The following is a 16,999-nucleotide window of genomic DNA, read 5'->3' as shown; positions in this document are numbered from 1 at the left end:
TTTTGCCAACAATACTTTTAAAGTGCACAAAATTTAAATGTACAATTGAAAAATTTTGATAAATGTATGCACATATGTAATTCTTATCCAAATAAAGTTGACATTTTCATTATTTCACAAAGTTCCTTTGTTACCTCTTTCCATTTAAGAAAGGCAACCACTGTTGAGATTTTTTTTTTTCCACCATAGGTTATTTTTGCCTTTTCTAGAACTTCATATAAAGAGAATCATACATTCTTTCTTTCTTTCTTTCTTTTTTTAAGATTTTATTTATTTATTTGACAGAGAGACAGAGATCTCAAGTAGGCAGACAGGCAGGCAGAGGGAGAGGGAGAGGCAGGCTCCCCGCTGAGCACAGAGCCAGACATGGGGCTGGATCCCAGGACCCTAGGATCATGAGCCGAAGGCAGCCGCTCAACCGACTGAGCCACCCAGGTGCCCCCATATATTATTTCTTTTGTGTAAGGTTTACCCATCCATGATATTATATGCATTATTATTTCATTCCTTTTTACTTTTTGATGATTTACAATTTATCCATTCTCTTGATAATGAACATTTGGATTGTTTCTAGTTTGGGGCTATTATGAATAATGCTGCTATGGACATTCTTGTGCAATGTTTTTAGTGGACTTGTGTTTTTATTTCTCTTGAGTAAATATCTAGGAGGGGACTTGTTGAGTGATAGATTAAGTTTTGATTGGTAGTGCCTTCGATCAGTTGGGGAAGACTTTATATCTTAACATGTTGAGTCTTCTAATTTTGGGATCATGGTATATTTATTTAGGTAATTCTCTCCGCAGTATTTTGCAGTTTTTAAGCATACGGGTCATGCACATCTTTTACTAATTTTATTCCTAGAAATTTGGCATTTTTGATGCTATTGTAAATCTTATTTTTAATTTCATTTTCTGATTGTTTGTTGCTAGTGTATATAATTTTTTCTTTGACATTCTATCCTGTGTGAGCTTGCTAAAATCACTTAGTTGTTTTAGTAATTAAGTTTCAATGTTTTTAGATATTTTACACAATCATGTCATCTTCAAATAAGGATTGCTTTATTTCTTCCTTTTCAGACTTTATGCTTTTTCATTTTTTATATTATTATACCAGCTAGGACCTCGAGTACTTTTTAAAAAAATTGATGTGAAATTAACATACAGCGAGATGTGCTGCTTCTAAGAGTACAGCCCAAAAAAGTTTTGCAAATGTATATTTGTGTGACCCATACTCCAATCCACACATAGAATATTTCCATCCCCATACATTCATTTCCTTATGTCTTTTTCCACTTAGGACTCCCCCAGTATGGCAACCATTCTTCTGATATCTGTCACCATAGATATCCAGTACAGTATTAAATAAAAGTGATAAGAATGAACATCCTTGCCTTGCTCCTGATATTAGGGGATAGAATTCAGTATTTCACCATTAAATATGATCTGTTGCCCTTTATCAAATTGAGAAAGTTCTATTCCTGGATTGCTGAGGGTTTTTTTTGTTTTGTTTTGTTTCGTTTTATTATGAATGCGTGTTGTCAAATGCTCTATATGCATCTGTTGACATGACTGAGTTTTTTTTCTCCGTTCCATTGATTTCTGCTTTCTGTTATTTCCTTCCATTGCTTTGGCTTAATTTGCTTTCCTTTTCTCTGGCTTTTTGAGGTAGAAGCTTAGTTTTTTACCTTTAATGCTTTCTTCCTTTCTCATGTTTGTATTTATAGCTATGCATTTTCCTTTGAGTCTTATTTCAACTGCATCCTGCACATTTTCACATGTTGTATTTTCATTATTCTTTAGTTCATTATTGTTTTTGTTTTCCAAATGCCTTGAACGGAATCATAATGAAAATATAACATATGAAAGTGATTTCTTCTTTGATTTGTGAAGGACATTGTTCAATTTCCAAATATGAGGGGATTTCTGTTATTGATGTCTAGATTATTTCCATTGTGATTGAAGAACATATTCTGTATGAATTCAGGCCTTTTAAATTTATTTATTTATTTAAAGATTTTATTTATTTATTTGACAGGGAGATAGCATAAGTAGGCAGAGAGGCAGGCAGAGGGAGAGGGAGAAGCAGGCTCCCCGCCGAGCAGGGAGCCCAATGCAGACCTCGATCCCAGGACCCTGGGATCATGACCTGAGCCGAAGGCAGCTGCTTAACCGACTGAGCCACCCAGGTGCCCTCCTTTTAAATTTATTGAGAGATGTTTTTATGACACAGCATATGGTCTATTTTGAGAATGTATATTCTGCTACTGTTGGGTGCAGTGTTTGATAAAGAACTGTCATCACTTTAAAGTCTTGGCTTCTTTTTACTTCTTTCTGTCATTCTGGCCTGGATGAAGCTCCCACTTGTGTTTCAGTTCTCTCTGAAAGGCAGGTGCAGTTTATCAACTGTTCTTTCTTTCTTTCTTTTTAAAATATTTCATTTATTTTTCAGTGAGAGAGCAAGAGGGAGCAAGCGAGCACAAGCAGGGGAGCAGCAGGCAGAGGGTGAAGCAGGCTCCCCGCTGAGCAGGGAGCCTGATGTGGGACTCGATCCCAGGACCCTGGGATCATGACCTGAGCCAAAGGCAGATGCTTAACTGACTGAGCCACCCAGGCATCCCTATCAACTGTTTTTTTTTTTAATTTTTTAAATTTATTTATTTGACACAGAGAGAGACATAGTGAGAGAGAGAGCATGAGCAGGGGGAGAAGCAGAGGGAGAGGGAGAAGCAGGCTCCCTGCAGAGCAAGGATCCCAATGTGGGGCTCGATCTCAGGACCCTGGGGATCATGACCTGAGCTGAAGGCAGCCGCCCAACTGACTGAGCCACCCAGGTGCCCCTCAGCTGTTTTTTAGAGAGCAGAGAGGGTTTACAGGGAACAAATGAATGAAATCAGAGAGAACTGATGGTTTAGTTCTTAAATCCTTGGTTATGGTGCTTTAAACCCACACTGCCTGTGAACTTTCACCTTTTTTGGGGTGTCTTTAATATGTACCCAGTAAAAAGTTATATTTTAAAAGTGGGAATTTAGTCTCATGTGTATCTTTCCCCTATAGACTGTCATTTAGAATGGTTTTACTAGCTTTATTTATAACATTGAAGTATGTAATGAAGTGCTAAAAAGTTTGATATCAGATGTCAAAATCACAAGATTTTCTCTACAGATTGTTGCTCTTGAACACTGAACACCTAGAATGGTACCTTTGATCAGTCTGGAAAAAAATCTCTGCGCTTATCTTTTCAAATGTTTCCTCTGCTGCTTCGATCCCTCTTGCAACTCCAGCTACACATTAGTCCTTTTGTCAGGTGTTCTGTTGTTAAATTCTTTTCTCTCCCTTTGTATCATCATAAAATTTCCACTTACTTGCCTTTGAATTCACAGATTCTTTCTTCTTTTGTGTCCAGTCTGCTGTTAAGTCTATTCATGGTTTGCTTCAGATACTGTATTTTTATTTAATTCCAGAATGGAATTTTCAGTTGGTTCTTTTTTCAAAATTTCCATGAAATTCTGTGTTATGTTTATAATAGGTTTGGCTTTTTCCCCCAGTCAGTGTAAGTGAAACTTTATTGAGGCCCCAGGGCCATGGGGCTCCGGCAGGAGGCCACCCTGTGGGAAAAGGAGGAACTGATGGAGGGGCTTTATTGACCTTCATCTGAAGGTGCAGATGGTTGGCGTGACCTTACGTCTCCAGGAGCACAATGTTGTATTTCTGGGCGAGCTGGCAGAGGGAGGGCTGGGTGATGCCACCTCCAGGCCAAATGCCAAGTGCAGGGTGCTCTTCCTGGATATTATAGTCTGAGAGAGTGCAGCCATCCTCCAGCTGTTTGCCCCTCAAAACAGACAGTTGGTCAAGTGGGATGCCCTCATTGTCTTGGCTTTGACATTCTCAGTGGTGTCACTGGGCTCGACCTTGAGGGTAATATTTTTGCTTGTTAGGGTCTCCGTGAAGATCAGCTTCTGTGTTTTTGCTGCTTGGCCACCAAGTTGAAGAGAAAGAGCTATAATTGTTATTTTTAAGTCTTTTCCTTCTAATGTTTGGTATATCTGTTTCTATTGAATTTTTTTTCTTGATTATGAGTTACATTTTCCTGATTCTTTACCTTTCTAGTCAATTTTTGTATACTGGATTCTGCAGACAATGCATTGGAGAGACTATGGATTCTTGTCTTCTACCAAGAGTATGAGGTTTTTTTCTCGTAGGCAGTTAAATTACTACAGGTCACCCTAATCCTGATGAGGCTTGGTTTTAGGATTTATTAAGGTAATGTTACTTTGGTTTTGCTTTAGTCCTTGGATGTAGTCCTTATCCTTAGGGTATGGTGTTTCCTCCTAAGGTACAACTTTCTAGAGTCTCACCTGAGTGCCTTGGGTGCTTACTGGGTCACAGCTAAGTCTCCCAACACTGGGTAACTTCTGAAACCTCTGCTCAGCCCTGTTCTTTGTCAGGTCTTAGCCTTCTATGCATTTGCAGTTGGAGTCCAGTCAAGGACTCAAGGAGAAACCCTCTGCAGATTTCCAGGTCCCTCTTTGCTCTGCGTGACCTTGCAAAGCCCTCCTCAAATTCAATTCCATAGCCTCTTCCCATGTCAGAAACATAAGACCTACCCCCCTGATGGGAGTCATGCTGCTGGGGAGCATGATCAGGTACCCTCTCTCTCCACCTCATAGACATGTTCCCAAGCATCCCTGGGGCTCCAGGTGCATCCCCTCTGCCTGGTGTGCTGATCACTCTTTTTGTTTATCCATCTGCCTGTGGAGTCCTTTTGTTCTCTGTGCATTTTGGGCACTGGAGACACAGTGTGAACAGGATGGGCAAGGTTCCTACCACTGTGGAGCCTAAAGCCTCTAGTCTGTGGTGTCTGGGGCGGTGCAGACGATAAAGAACAAAAAGGACAAGATGGTGTTGACTAATGCTAAACAGTGGTATGAGGGAAATGAAACAGGACAATGAGGTGGAAAGTGATAAGGAACCCATGCAGGCTGGGAAGCTTGACCTGAGACTCAAGAGCTGAATGATGAAAAGGGAAAGGGTTGAAGACTTTGGAGACCAAAGGAAGGTCCTCAAGCAGAGAGGAACCATGTGTTAATGGTGGAAATGTTCGCGCTCAGGGAGAGCTAAAGGAACCTGAGAATGAGAAGGATCGAGGTAACTGAGGTAGTCTGACCCTGGTTCTGGGTGCTTTGTAAGACTAGATCTAAATTATTTTTAGTTTCCTTCTAGAATGGAAGAAGAAACCTGAAAGCCAGGAATTGTCACCAACAGAGGCCTTTTCTGGGAAGGAGTTACCCAGCAGCATGAACCTGACAAGATCCGCAGGGCATGATTGCTGATGTTCTCCCACAGCAGATGGCTGGGAATCTGGGGATGAGTCAGAGAAGCAGAAGGTGCATGGTGGCAGTTTGGGGCCAATGGGACATAAACAAGGGCAAGTCGTGACCCGTGATGGGGGTTGGGGAAATGCTGAAGTTGTGGGGAAATGCAGTTTCAATTCAGACTTTGTCTCTTCACGGAGATTTCTTGTCAAAGAATATTTCCATCAAATTGACTCAGTTCAAAGCTTACATCATAATTTTATTTTAAAAAATCATCAGGAAATCTTGGTAGGGAAGAAACCTTGTAAAGGCAGTCCATGTGGAACAGCCTTGGGAAAACTGTCTAAGTTGATTGAGCATGGTAAATATACCAACCAGAGCGTATACCTTTCTACACATGAGATAATTAATGTAGGAGAGAAATTCTACGGATGTAAAGTGGAGATTTTTTTACCTATAGCCCACCCCTCTCTCAGGTCATGAGAACTCATACTAAGGAGAAACCCTATGAATGTAACAAATGTGGGAAAGCCTTTAAGAAACTTTCATCTCTTTCTTACCATTTGAGAAATCACAATAGAGAGAAAGCCTCTGAATGTAATGAATGTGGGAAGTCTTTCTGGCAGAGCCTTCACCTCATTTTACAGCAGAGAACTCACACTGATGAGAAACCTTATGAATATAATAAATGTGGAAAGTCTTTTAGCCAAAATTCTCATCTTAATGTACACCGGAGAATTCATACTGGAGAGAAACCCTATAAATGTGATGAATGTGGAAAATCCTTCAGTGGAAGGTCTAATCTTAATGTGCATAAGAGAACACATACTGGAGAAAAACCCTATAAATGTAATGAACGTGGGAAAGCCTTTGGTGACCGCTCCTCCTATACACAACACGAAAGGATGCACACTGGAGAGAAACCATACAAATGTGATGAATGTGGAAAAGCCTTTGGTCACAGCTCTCACCTTACAGTTCACAAGAGAATCCATACTGTTGAGAAGCAATATAAATGTAACAAATGTGGGAAAACATTCAGTTTTCATTTATCCTTCACTCAACATAAGAATGCACACTGGAGAGAAACCATATAAATGTCATAAGTGTGGGAAAGCTTTCAATCGAGGTTCTAATTTTATTGGGCACCCAAGAATTCATACCAGAGAAAAACTACATATTTCATTTTTTTTAAAAGATTTTATTTATTTATTTGAAAGAGAGAATGAGATAGAGCATGAGAGAGGGGAGCGTCAGAGGGCGAAGCAGGCTCCCCGCTGAGCAGGGAGCCTGTTGCCGGACTCAATCCCGGGACTCCAGGATCATGACCTGAGCTGAAGGCAATGGCCCAACCAACTGAGCCACCCAGGCGCCCCATATTTCATTTTAATATATAAAAACTACACACACATTTAAATTTTGTGGTTTTTTGATGCATTCCCAGAGAAGGGCTGAACCTGTGTGGCATTTGATACCTAGGAAAAAAAATTTTTTTATTTAAAGATTTTATTTATTTATCTGACAGAGACACAGCGAGAGAGGGACCACAAGCAGGGGGAGTGGGAGAGGGAGAAGCAGGCTCCCCCTGAGCAGGGAGCCCGATGCGGGGCTTGATCCCAGGACCCTGGGATCATGACCTGAGCCGAAGGCAGACGGTTAACGACTGAGCCACCCAGGCGCCCCACCTAGGAAAAATTTTTTAATTAGTGAGACCAAAACTCTCTTCAGTAATATTAATTAATGTGATTACCCAATTACTATTGCTCAGAAGTCAAAATAGGATGATGATATTTGACTGAATGACTGATGTACCATTCGAAAGAGCCAGAGTGCCATTATTTGCTTCATTGTTCCCCCAATGCTAGAAAATTGGGCTGCTTCTAATTTGTTTCAGGAATTCATTATAAACAATAATTATGAACACTGTAGAAACATGGAAAATGCCTATAATACAGTTGACCCTTGAACAACACAGTTTTGAACTGTGCAGGTCTACTTATATGTGGATTTTTTTCAATAAATACAGTAGAGTGTTGTAACTTTATTTTTCTTCCTTATGATTTTCTTTCCTCTAGCTTACATTATAAGAATACAGTATATAATATATCTATAATATATAAAATGTGTTAATCAACTGACTGTTTATATTATTGGTAAGATTGCCAGTCAATAGGAGGCTATTAGTCAAGTTTTTGGAGAGTTAGTTATATGCGGATTTTCAGCTGTGCCGGGCGTCAGCACTCCCAACCCCCATGTTATTCAAGGGTCAACTGTAGTGAAATGTGAACTGTTGTGACTGCGTTGCCCTATATGTGCATTTGGAGAAGGGCTTAGAAGAAAACAGAAATGAACGTAGCTAATCAATAAAAGTCTTTGGATATTGTGTGGCTTTCCTTTTCTTTTTATGTTCAAAACTGCTACAATTTAATGGGGCACCTGCATGGCTCAGTTGGTTGAGCATCCTGATTCTTGGTTTCAGCTCAGGTTATGAGATCGAGCCCTGTGTCGGGCCCCACAAGTTTCTCTCCGTCTCCCTCTGCCCCTCCCTCTGCTCACACGTTCTCTCTCTTTCTCAAGAAAAATAAATCTTTTTTTTTTAACTGCTACAATTTTACAGTAAATAAAAAGACAAAGAGGAGAGGGCACTTGGGTGGCACAAAGTATCCGATTCTTGGCTTTGGCTCGAGTCGTGATCTCAGGGTTGTGATATCGAGTCCTGGGATGGGCTCTATGCTGATATGCAACTGTTCCAGAACATGTAGAAAGCTCTTGTGATACCAGTTTGTCAAAACTCAAAGAAGGAACATTCATTCCAGGAATCAGGGTACTGAGTATTAGGAAATACATAACCATAATACCCCATTTTAATCAGTGGGGAAATGTAGTCATCTCAATGATTAATGAGAAAGAAGTTGATAAAATTTACTATTTAAAGATTATTTAAGGAAAAAAAAAACCCTGGTAACAGGAAAAAAATGTACTTTTTAAAAGATTTTATTTATTTATTTGACAGAGAGAGAGCACAAGCAGGGGGAACAGTTGAGGCAAAGGGAGAAGCAGGTTTCCCGCCAAACAGGGAGCCCGATGTGGGGCTCGATCCCAGCACCCTGGGATCATGACCTGAGCTGAAGGCAGACGCAGCCACCCAGGCGCTCCAGGAAAAAAATATTTTTATCATATGGTATCAGGTTTAAATGGTGACACTAGCACTGAGGTTGGCAAACTATGGCCCACAGGCCAAATCTGGCCCAAGTGTTTTTGTAAATAGTCTTATTGGAACATAGCCACGCCCAGTCATTTCCATATTGTCTTTGGCTGCTTTAACACACTAAGGTGGAATTGAGTAGTTGTGAAAGAGATTGCATAGCCTGAAAAGGTAAAATATTTATTAGAAAAGCCTTGCCAATCCCAGATGTAGAGCCATCTCCATTCCAGTCAGGGAGGACCAAGGCAAAAGGCTGCTCACTAGTCCTTTGTATGAACAGGAAATTCACAAAAGGAATACAAATGGACAACAAATACATTAAAAAGTACATGATTCATAAGTCATCAAAGAGATTCAAATTAAAATGATGAAAATAAATATTTGATGTGTGGCTCAGTTGGTTGAGCGTCTGCCATATGCTCAGGTCATAATCCCAGGGTCCTGGGATTGAGCCCCACATTGGGCTCCCTGCTCTGCGGGAAGCCTGCTTCTCCCTCTCCCACTCCCCCTGCTTGTGTTCCATCTCTCGCTGTGTCTCTCTCTGTCAAATAAATAAATAAAATCTTAAAAAAAATAAATATTTGAGCAGCTGTTATGAGGTAGGCAGTACCCCAATCATGCAGTCTACATTACCTCATTTAATACAGAGATCCTGGTGAAGCAAGTTCTATTATTTCTATTTTATAGATGTAGAAAACACAGTCTAGAGAGACTAATTGGCAGGTAAAGATTGACAATGATTTAAAAAGACTATGTTGGAGGGGCGCCTGGGTGGCTCAGTCGCTGGGCGTCTGCCTTCGGCTCAGGTCACGATCCCAGGGTCGGATTAAATCCTGCATTAGTGGGGAGTCTGCTTCTCCCTCTCCTCCCCACTCCTGCTCTCCCTCACTATCTCTGTCTTTCTCTCTCAAATTAAATAAATAAAATCTTTAAAAAATATTATGAAATGGGGGTGCCTGCCTGGCTCAGTCAGTAGAGCATGGGACTCTTGATCTTGGGGTCATGGGTTCAAGCCCCATGTTGGGGGTAGAGTTTACTTAAGAAAAAAAAACTAAGTGTAGGAAATGGATTCTTTTTTTTTTTTTTTTAAAGATTTTATTTATTTAATTGACAGAGAGAGAGACAGAGAGAGAGGGAACACAAGCAGGAGGAGTGGGAGAGGGAGAAGCAGGCCTCCCGCCGAGCAGGGAGCCCGATGCGGGGCTGGATCCCAGGACCCTGGCATCATGACCTGAGGCAAAGGCAGTCTCTTAACCAACTGAGCCACCCAGGCGCCCCTAGGAAATGGATTCTATTATTCAGCACCCATGGATGGTTACATAGGTCTACCCTCTTTGTAGGGTGAAGCTGGAAGTGTCCAATGCAAAGTATGTTCATGAGTTGATTCAGCAATCTCACCTTTGCAGTTTATCCATGGAAATAACTGCTCAGCTATGAAAATGTGGGCAGGACCTTTGTTATAGCATGGTTTATAACAGCAAAATACTAAATGCTCCCCAATAGGAGAAAGTTTACCTTATTATGGTGCAAAAATTAAATGGCATATTATTGGGAGACAAAATTAGGTTCATAACAACATGGATGATCCCAATTCTATGAAATTATAAGTCTTTCCCAGGGGAGCTCTGTGGAAAAATGTCACCCACATGTTAATAATTTGTTATCTGTTGATGGTGGGATTGTAAGCAATATTTGTTCTTTCCCTTTAACTTCAAGTGATTTTAATTTGTTTAAAATAAGTGTATATAATTGGAATTTAAAAGAACATTATTTTCATCCAGGAATAATATTAAAATCATGAAATCCAAAAATTTCTTTATCCCATGTTACTGGGTGGGAAACAGAACACAGATCATTCATGTGTGTGTAGCCAGAGATATTATCAGTGCTGTTACACTGAGAGGTTGAACTAATATACAAGACCCAGTATGTGTGTATATGAGAGATACAGAGAGAAAGATTAAAAGCTTAAAAAATGAGTCCATAAGGAAACACACTTGCTTCTTTTTTTTTTTTTTTTAAGATTTTATTTATTTGACAGAGAGAGACAGCGAGAGAGGGAATACAAGCAGGGGGAATGGGAAAGGGAGAAGCAGGCTTCCCGCTGAGCGGGGAGCCCGATGCGGGGCTTGATCCCAGGACCCTGGGATCATGACCTGAGCCGAAGGCAGTCACTTAACCAACTGAGCCATGCAGGCGCCCCACACACTTGCTTCTTAAAAGCCAGCTGTATAGGCCTCAGCAGCTGTACCAGAAAGCAAATGCCTCATCTGGGGACTCTGGTGGAGCAAGACTGGCTCTCCAAGCCAGAGATGTGAGCATGGTGGGTTGATGTGTCCCTCATTTGTGAGAAGTAAAAATGTCTCCATCTATAGATGTTCAGGACGTAAACACAACTGACAAAACCAGGATGCAGCTAATGTGAATTAAAACAAAAAGGAAAAAGTATAGCCTTTAAAGAACCCCCCAAATCTACAACACAATTTCACCAACTCTGAGTAAAGTTAACATTCCAGTAAGATACTGATCCTCGATCCCTGTATATGATGTTCATGAATATCTACCTGGATATTCTTCTATGATATGCTACTGAAGAGAGGTGGAATCAAGGAAAACTTGATGAATTCCAAAGAGAGGAAAACCTTTTACAGGTGAGCCCAGTGCCATACTGGAGACAAATACCTGGACTGGGTGCAGGTGGGCATCAAAGTGGCTGGCCACTGATGGAGCAACTGCACAAAGGCTCTGGCCTTTGAAGACAGTGGGCTGGTGGAACAGAGCCCCAGATTCGGGGCAGGAAAAACCCTAAGTGCAAGAATAATTTTCTGAGAATTACTTTTCTTGAGAATCCCCTTAGCCTAGGGGCATCTGGGTGGCTCAGTCGGTTGAGCATTGGACTCTTGATTTTGGCTCAGGTCATGATCTCGGGATCATGGGGTCAAGTCCCATGTTGGGCTTTGTGCTCAGTGGGAGTCTACTTGAGAGTCTCTCCTCCCTCCCCCCCTCCCCCCCATTGCTCTGTCTCTAAAATAAATAAAATCTGTAAGAAAAAAATCCCCTTAGCCTAGAATTTTGCTGAGTACCCAGAACAGTGAAATGCTCTAGGTACACCATTGAATCATTTTTGGCAAACACCTATTAAGACACGGAACATTCCCATTACCCCAGAAAGTTCCTTCTTGTCCCCAGATACTTCTTCCCTATATACCCCAAAGCAAATAGTGATTTCTATCAGCATGGGTTATTTTTGCCAATTCTAGAATTTACTACGGTGAGATTGTAGTCATATTTTGTGCATTTTTGTGTCTGCTGCTTTCCCTCAGCAAAAAATTTTTGAGACTTATCTATGTCATTACATAGATCAGTAATTCTTTTTGTTGCTGTGTAGTATTTATTCCATTGTATAAATATAGCACAATTTATCCATTCTCAGATTGATGGAAACCTGGGATGTTCCCAGTTTTTGGTTACTATGAGTAAAGGTGCTATGAACATACTTATCAAGGTTGTTTTGTTTTTTATGGGCATATGCTTTCATTTCTCTTGGGGAAACTCCTAGAGGTGACATGGCTGGGTAGATGTATGCTCAGCTTTTTAAGAAACCGTCAGTTCTACAAAGTGGTTGTAATATTTTCTGCAAGTACCGGCCATGTATTAGAATTCCTGCTGCTCCACATCCTTACCAAATTTTGGCATTGTCTTTTTCATTTTGGCCATTCTAGTGAATGAGCATTTTTTTAAAGATTTATTTACTTTAGAGGGAGTACACCAGGGGTGGCGGGGGGGAAGGAAGGGGAGCAGAGGGAGAGAGAGAGAGAAGCAGATTCCCCACGGAGTGCAGAGGCAGTCACAGGGCTCAATCCCACAGCCCCGAGATCATGACCTGAGCTGAAACCAAGAGTCACTCAACTGACTGAGCCACCCAGGTTCCCCTCTAGTGAGTGTTCAGTGACATCTCATTCTGGTGTGATGACTAATGGTAGTTAATACTTTTTCATGTGCTTATTGGCTGCTTGGCATTGTTTATTCAAGCCTTTTGCCCATTTTTTGTTAGGTTGTTTGTCTTTATTATTGAGTTGTAGGAGTTGTGTATATATTCTGGATACAAGTCCTTTGTTAAATGTATATGCTGCGAATATTTTATAAACAAAATTTTAGCAAATTGAATCCAATAATAATAAAATAATAGAAATTTAAAAAGTCATGACCAAGTGGGATTATCTAAAAAATGCAGGGTTGGTTTAACCAAAATCAATAAATGTACTTCACTGTATTAACAAGCTAAAAAAAAAAGCATATGATTATCTCAATACATGCAGAAAAAAATTGACAAAATCCAACAGTCATTCCTGATTTAAAAAACAAACAACTCTCACCAAACTTGGAATAGAAGGCAATGTCCTCAACCTGACAAAGGACATCTACATCCACAGGTAATATCATACCGGTAAAAAACTGAATGCTTACCCCTGAAGATTAGAACAAGGTGAGGATGTCTGATCGCACCACTTCTATTCAACATTGTAATGGAGGTTCTGGCCAAGGCAACTGGCAAGCAAATGGAATAAAAGGAATCTTAGATTGGGGAAGACATTATTTTACTTTTATTTTTTAAGAATTATTCATTTGAGGGCTGCCTGAGTGGCTCAGTCCTTAAGCGTCTGCCTTCGGCTCTAGTCGTGATCCCAGGGTCCTGGGATCGAGCTCCACATCGGGCTCCCTGCTCGGCGGGAAGCCTGCTTCTCCCTCTCCCACTCCCCCTGCTTGTGTTCCCTCTCTCGCTGCCTCTCTTTCTCTCTGTCACACAAATAAATAAAATCTTAAAAAAAAAAAATTATTCATTTGAGGGGCGCCTGGGTGGCTCAGTCATTAAGCGTCTGCCTTCGGCTCGGGTCATGGTCCCAGGGTCCTGGGATCGAGCCCCGCATCGGGCTCCCTGCTCAGCGGGAGGCCTGCTTCTCCCTCCCCCACTCCCCCTGCTTGTGTTCCTTCTCTCACTGTGTCTCTCTCTGTCAAATAAATAAATAAAATCTTAAAAAAAAAAAAGAATTATTCATTTGTGAGAGAGAACAATTTGGGGGAGAGGGAAAATCTCAAGCCAACCCCCCATTGAGCATGGAGCCCAACGGGGAGCTCCATCCCAGGACCCCAAGAGCATGACCTGAGCGGAAATCAAGAGCCAGAAGCTCAACTGACTGATCCATCCAGTTGTCCTGGAAAAGACATTTTAAAAAATCCTTCTTTGCTTCAAAAGATACCATAAACAAAGTAAAAGGTAAGTCAAAACTTGGAAAGGATACATTCCTAATAAAGGATTAATGTTAAATTTCTGTGAAGAACTTCTATAAGCCAGGAAGAAAAAGACAACCTGAGAGAAAAACGCATGAAGTGAGAAGTTAATTCAAAGAGAGAACACACAAATGGCTAACACCGTGAAAAGATGCTGAATCTCACCAATAAGAGAAGAGCAAACATCTCACAATGAAATACAATTTTCTACCCATACTTTTTAATTTAAAAAAGCTGACAGTACCAAGCATTGGTGAGGATGTGGAGCAAGTGGAACTCCTAACCGTTGCTAGGAGGCATATGAAAAGGTGCAATCCTGGGGCGCCTGGGTGCCTCAGTCATTAAGCGTCTGCCTTTGGCTCAGGTCATGACCCCAGGGTCCTGGGACTGAGCCCCACGTTGGACTCTCTGCTCAGCGGGGAGCCTGCTTCTCCCTCTCCCACTCCCCCTGCTTGTGTTCCCTCTCTCACTGTGTCTCTCCCTGTCAAATAAATAAATAAAATCTCTAAAAAGAAAAAAGGTGCAATCCTTTTGGAAACATCTACCAACGTTGGACATAAATATTCATTTGCTATGGCCCATCAGTACCACTCTGAGGGCTTACGCCAGAGAGACCCTGCATCTGTCCATAAGGAGACCTGTATATGAATTTTCATAGCAACATCATTTATAGGAGCTGGAAGCCTTTTGCTTGCAATGCTCTTCCCCCAGATACCTGCATGGCTGGCTTTCTCCCTGCCTTTAGGTCTTTGCTTGCATATTACCTTCTTAGTGGGCCCTTCCCTGAGCCACCAACTTAAAATCACAACCACCTCCTCCCCCATTCTTTGCCCCCTCTCCTTACTTGGCCTTTAGCAATTAACCCCATCCGATGTGTTATATATTTTACTTATTTTTTTTCTCTCTCTCTTTTTTTAAGGTTTTATGTCAGAGAGTGAGAGTGAAAGCACAAGCAGAAGGAGCAGCAGGTGGAGCAGGCAGAGGGAGAAGCAGGCTCCCTGCCAAGCAAGGATCCCCTGGAGGGGCTCGATTCCAGGACCCTGGGATCATGACCTGAGCTGGAGGCAGACGCTTAACTGACTAGATGCCTGGTAGAGCCACCCAGGCATCCCTTTGCTTATTTTTCTATTGTGCACTCTCCTCCAGAATGTGAGCTCCTTGAGGGCAGTGGGGGTTTTGTGATTTTTACTCACTACTTTATTCCCACCTCCTGCATTATTGGTTCTTATTTTTTTTAAAGATTTATTTACTTATTTGAGAGAGAGACAGAGAGAGCACATGAGAGAGTTGGGGGGAGGGAGAGACAGAATCTCCAGCAGACCCCCTGCTGAGCCTGCAGCCTGATGCGGGGGCTCAATCTCAGGACCCTGAAATCATGACCTGAAATCAAGAGTTGGATGCTAAACTGACTGAGCCACCCAGGCACCCTGCATAGTACGTTCTTTAATGAATATTTACTGAAGGAACGTAAGTAGCCATCAAAAGTAGACAGTATGAACAAGTTCTGGTATACTCATTTAACAGGAAACTAGACAGCCGTGAAAATAAATAAAGTTTCACATATCAAAAAGGATAAATCTTGGAATGATAAATACATACAGCAAAAAATGCAAGTTGCAGATAAAATCTTATGTAGATACATTTATATGAATGCAAAACATGCAAAGTAAATGTTTTGTATTGCTCTGGGATACATATATGTTGTAAAATTTCCAAAAACACAGAGCCATCCACATTTCATTCAGGATAGTGGCTGTCTCTGAAAGGCAGTTTCTATGGAAGAGGGGAACATGGGGGTTTCAGCTACATGGATAATTTTTTTTTTCAGCTTAGGAGTGTTTTCATAGGGTTTCACTGAATTCCTTACAACTTTATTATATTTTACATGTTTTTCTTAAAAGAAAAATGAGCAGACCTCTACCATTAAGTCCCTGGGACGAGAGAAACAAGGCTGAATGCTGAGCTGGTGGCAAAGGCAGCAAGGAAGAGCTGTGCAAGGGGAAGCTTCTGCATGGCCACTGACCGCGGAGAGGCGTGCTGACTTCCACGTGGAGGACTCACGATCCCACAGAATGTCGAACATTCTTTTGTCGAACATTGGACTCCTGGGCTCCTCGCTGGTGAAGATGAGTTAATCCTAGGATGTGAGAGCATAGACAACTTCAGGTCTAACTTACCTGTACTAGTTATTTTACTCTTGGTGACCCTACGGTTATACTCACAAAAGTCTTACCCGCTCCAAGAGTGTGCCTGGACTCCCCTTCCTTTACCTTTCGCTCTCATCATCTGGCTGCCCTTCAGGTGGTATGGGGTGACCGCTCTTCACGCATCTCAGCGGAAGGGCGTGCCCGAGTGCCTAGGTTCTCCTACTGCCCTGATCTTGTCCCGCTCCCCAAACTGGCAGCTCGGAAGCAGCTCAGACCCCCACAGGAGGGGCATCCAAGACGGCTGCGCAGCCCAGCCTCGGCGACCCCACGGCAGGGAGAGCGCAGAGCGCCGTGCAGCGCCCGGGGCACACGGGGCGGTGGGGCTCGCGTCGGAGCGAGCGGAACCCTCACACTGCCTACCCGGCCTCTCCCGGAAAGGCCCTGGCGCGTAGCCGCTCCTGGAGAAGCCTGCCTCGCTCTGGGCATCACAGGCTGGGCTGCCGCTCACGAAGCAAGACCTTGAGCCTGCTACCGGCTGTGTCCCTACCTTGAAGATACCAGCCTCCGCAAGCGGACGCTGACCACTGCGCCCCCAGCGCCGCCCTTCAGACCCCTGATGACCGCCCTGGCCGCAGGGCTCGTCCCGCCCCTTCCCTCCCCCCTCCGTCTGTCCACACACAAACAGGTGGCCTTCTGGTGAGGGCGGAGCTCGCCAGGGCTCTGCTCCCAACCTTGCGGTGGCTTCTCGTTTCACCCAAAGCCAGAGTCGGAGCCATCGCGAAGCCCTAAGGCTGCCTGCCGTCAGGCCCCTCGTTGCCCCTCTCTGCGCACCGTGCCGCCGAAGCGAGCAGGGCGGACAAACGCACCGGGGACAAGGGGGAGGTGCGGGGCCGCGGAGCTCGGGGAGCGGCTCACTTCAAACTGCGGCGGGAAGGAGGTCCCGGCAGGGTCCCCGAGAGCCGCCAACGGGCTTGGGGATTCCGGCTCCGGCTGGCGCTGCAGGCTCGGGGGTGGTCCGGGGATCCCCCCGTGCTGGGTGACGCTCCG

The 16,999-nt window shown here is 42.9% G+C and overlaps 2 long non-coding RNA genes across 2 annotated transcripts in view; one reads left to right on the top strand and one right to left on the bottom strand.

Moving 5' to 3' along the window:
- LOC141371789 (uncharacterized) overlaps positions 1–6,826 on the top strand; it is a 40,464-nt gene extending 33,638 nt beyond the window's left edge. Inside the window, exon 3 of the long non-coding RNA XR_012377022.1 lies at positions 5,220–6,826. This is a non-coding gene — a long non-coding RNA (uncharacterized lncRNA). The remainder of the gene's footprint in view (positions 1–5,219) is intronic.
- A 3,691-nt stretch (positions 6,827–10,517) lies between these two features.
- Positions 10,518–16,999, bottom strand: part of LOC112806879 (uncharacterized) — a 7,105-nt gene continuing 623 nt past the window's right edge. The window contains exons 1-4 of the long non-coding RNA XR_003203963.2: positions 16,868–16,999; positions 15,721–15,942; positions 12,984–13,064; positions 10,518–10,932 (exon numbers count right to left, since the gene is read on the bottom strand). The exon at positions 16,868–16,999 is cut by the window's right edge and continues 623 nt beyond it. This is a non-coding gene — a long non-coding RNA (uncharacterized lncRNA). The remainder of the gene's footprint in view (positions 10,933–12,983; positions 13,065–15,720; positions 15,943–16,867) is intronic.

The sequence above is a fragment of the Callorhinus ursinus genome, unplaced genomic scaffold, assembly GCF_003265705.2.
Source record: "Callorhinus ursinus isolate GAN/ISIS: 27379988/994484 unplaced genomic scaffold, GSC_fseal_2.0 scaffold100, whole genome shotgun sequence".
Taxonomy (NCBI): Eukaryota; Metazoa; Chordata; class Mammalia; order Carnivora; family Otariidae; genus Callorhinus; species Callorhinus ursinus.
The sequence above is the reverse complement of the archived record's forward strand: the minus strand, read 5'-3'. Positions and strand labels throughout refer to the sequence as shown.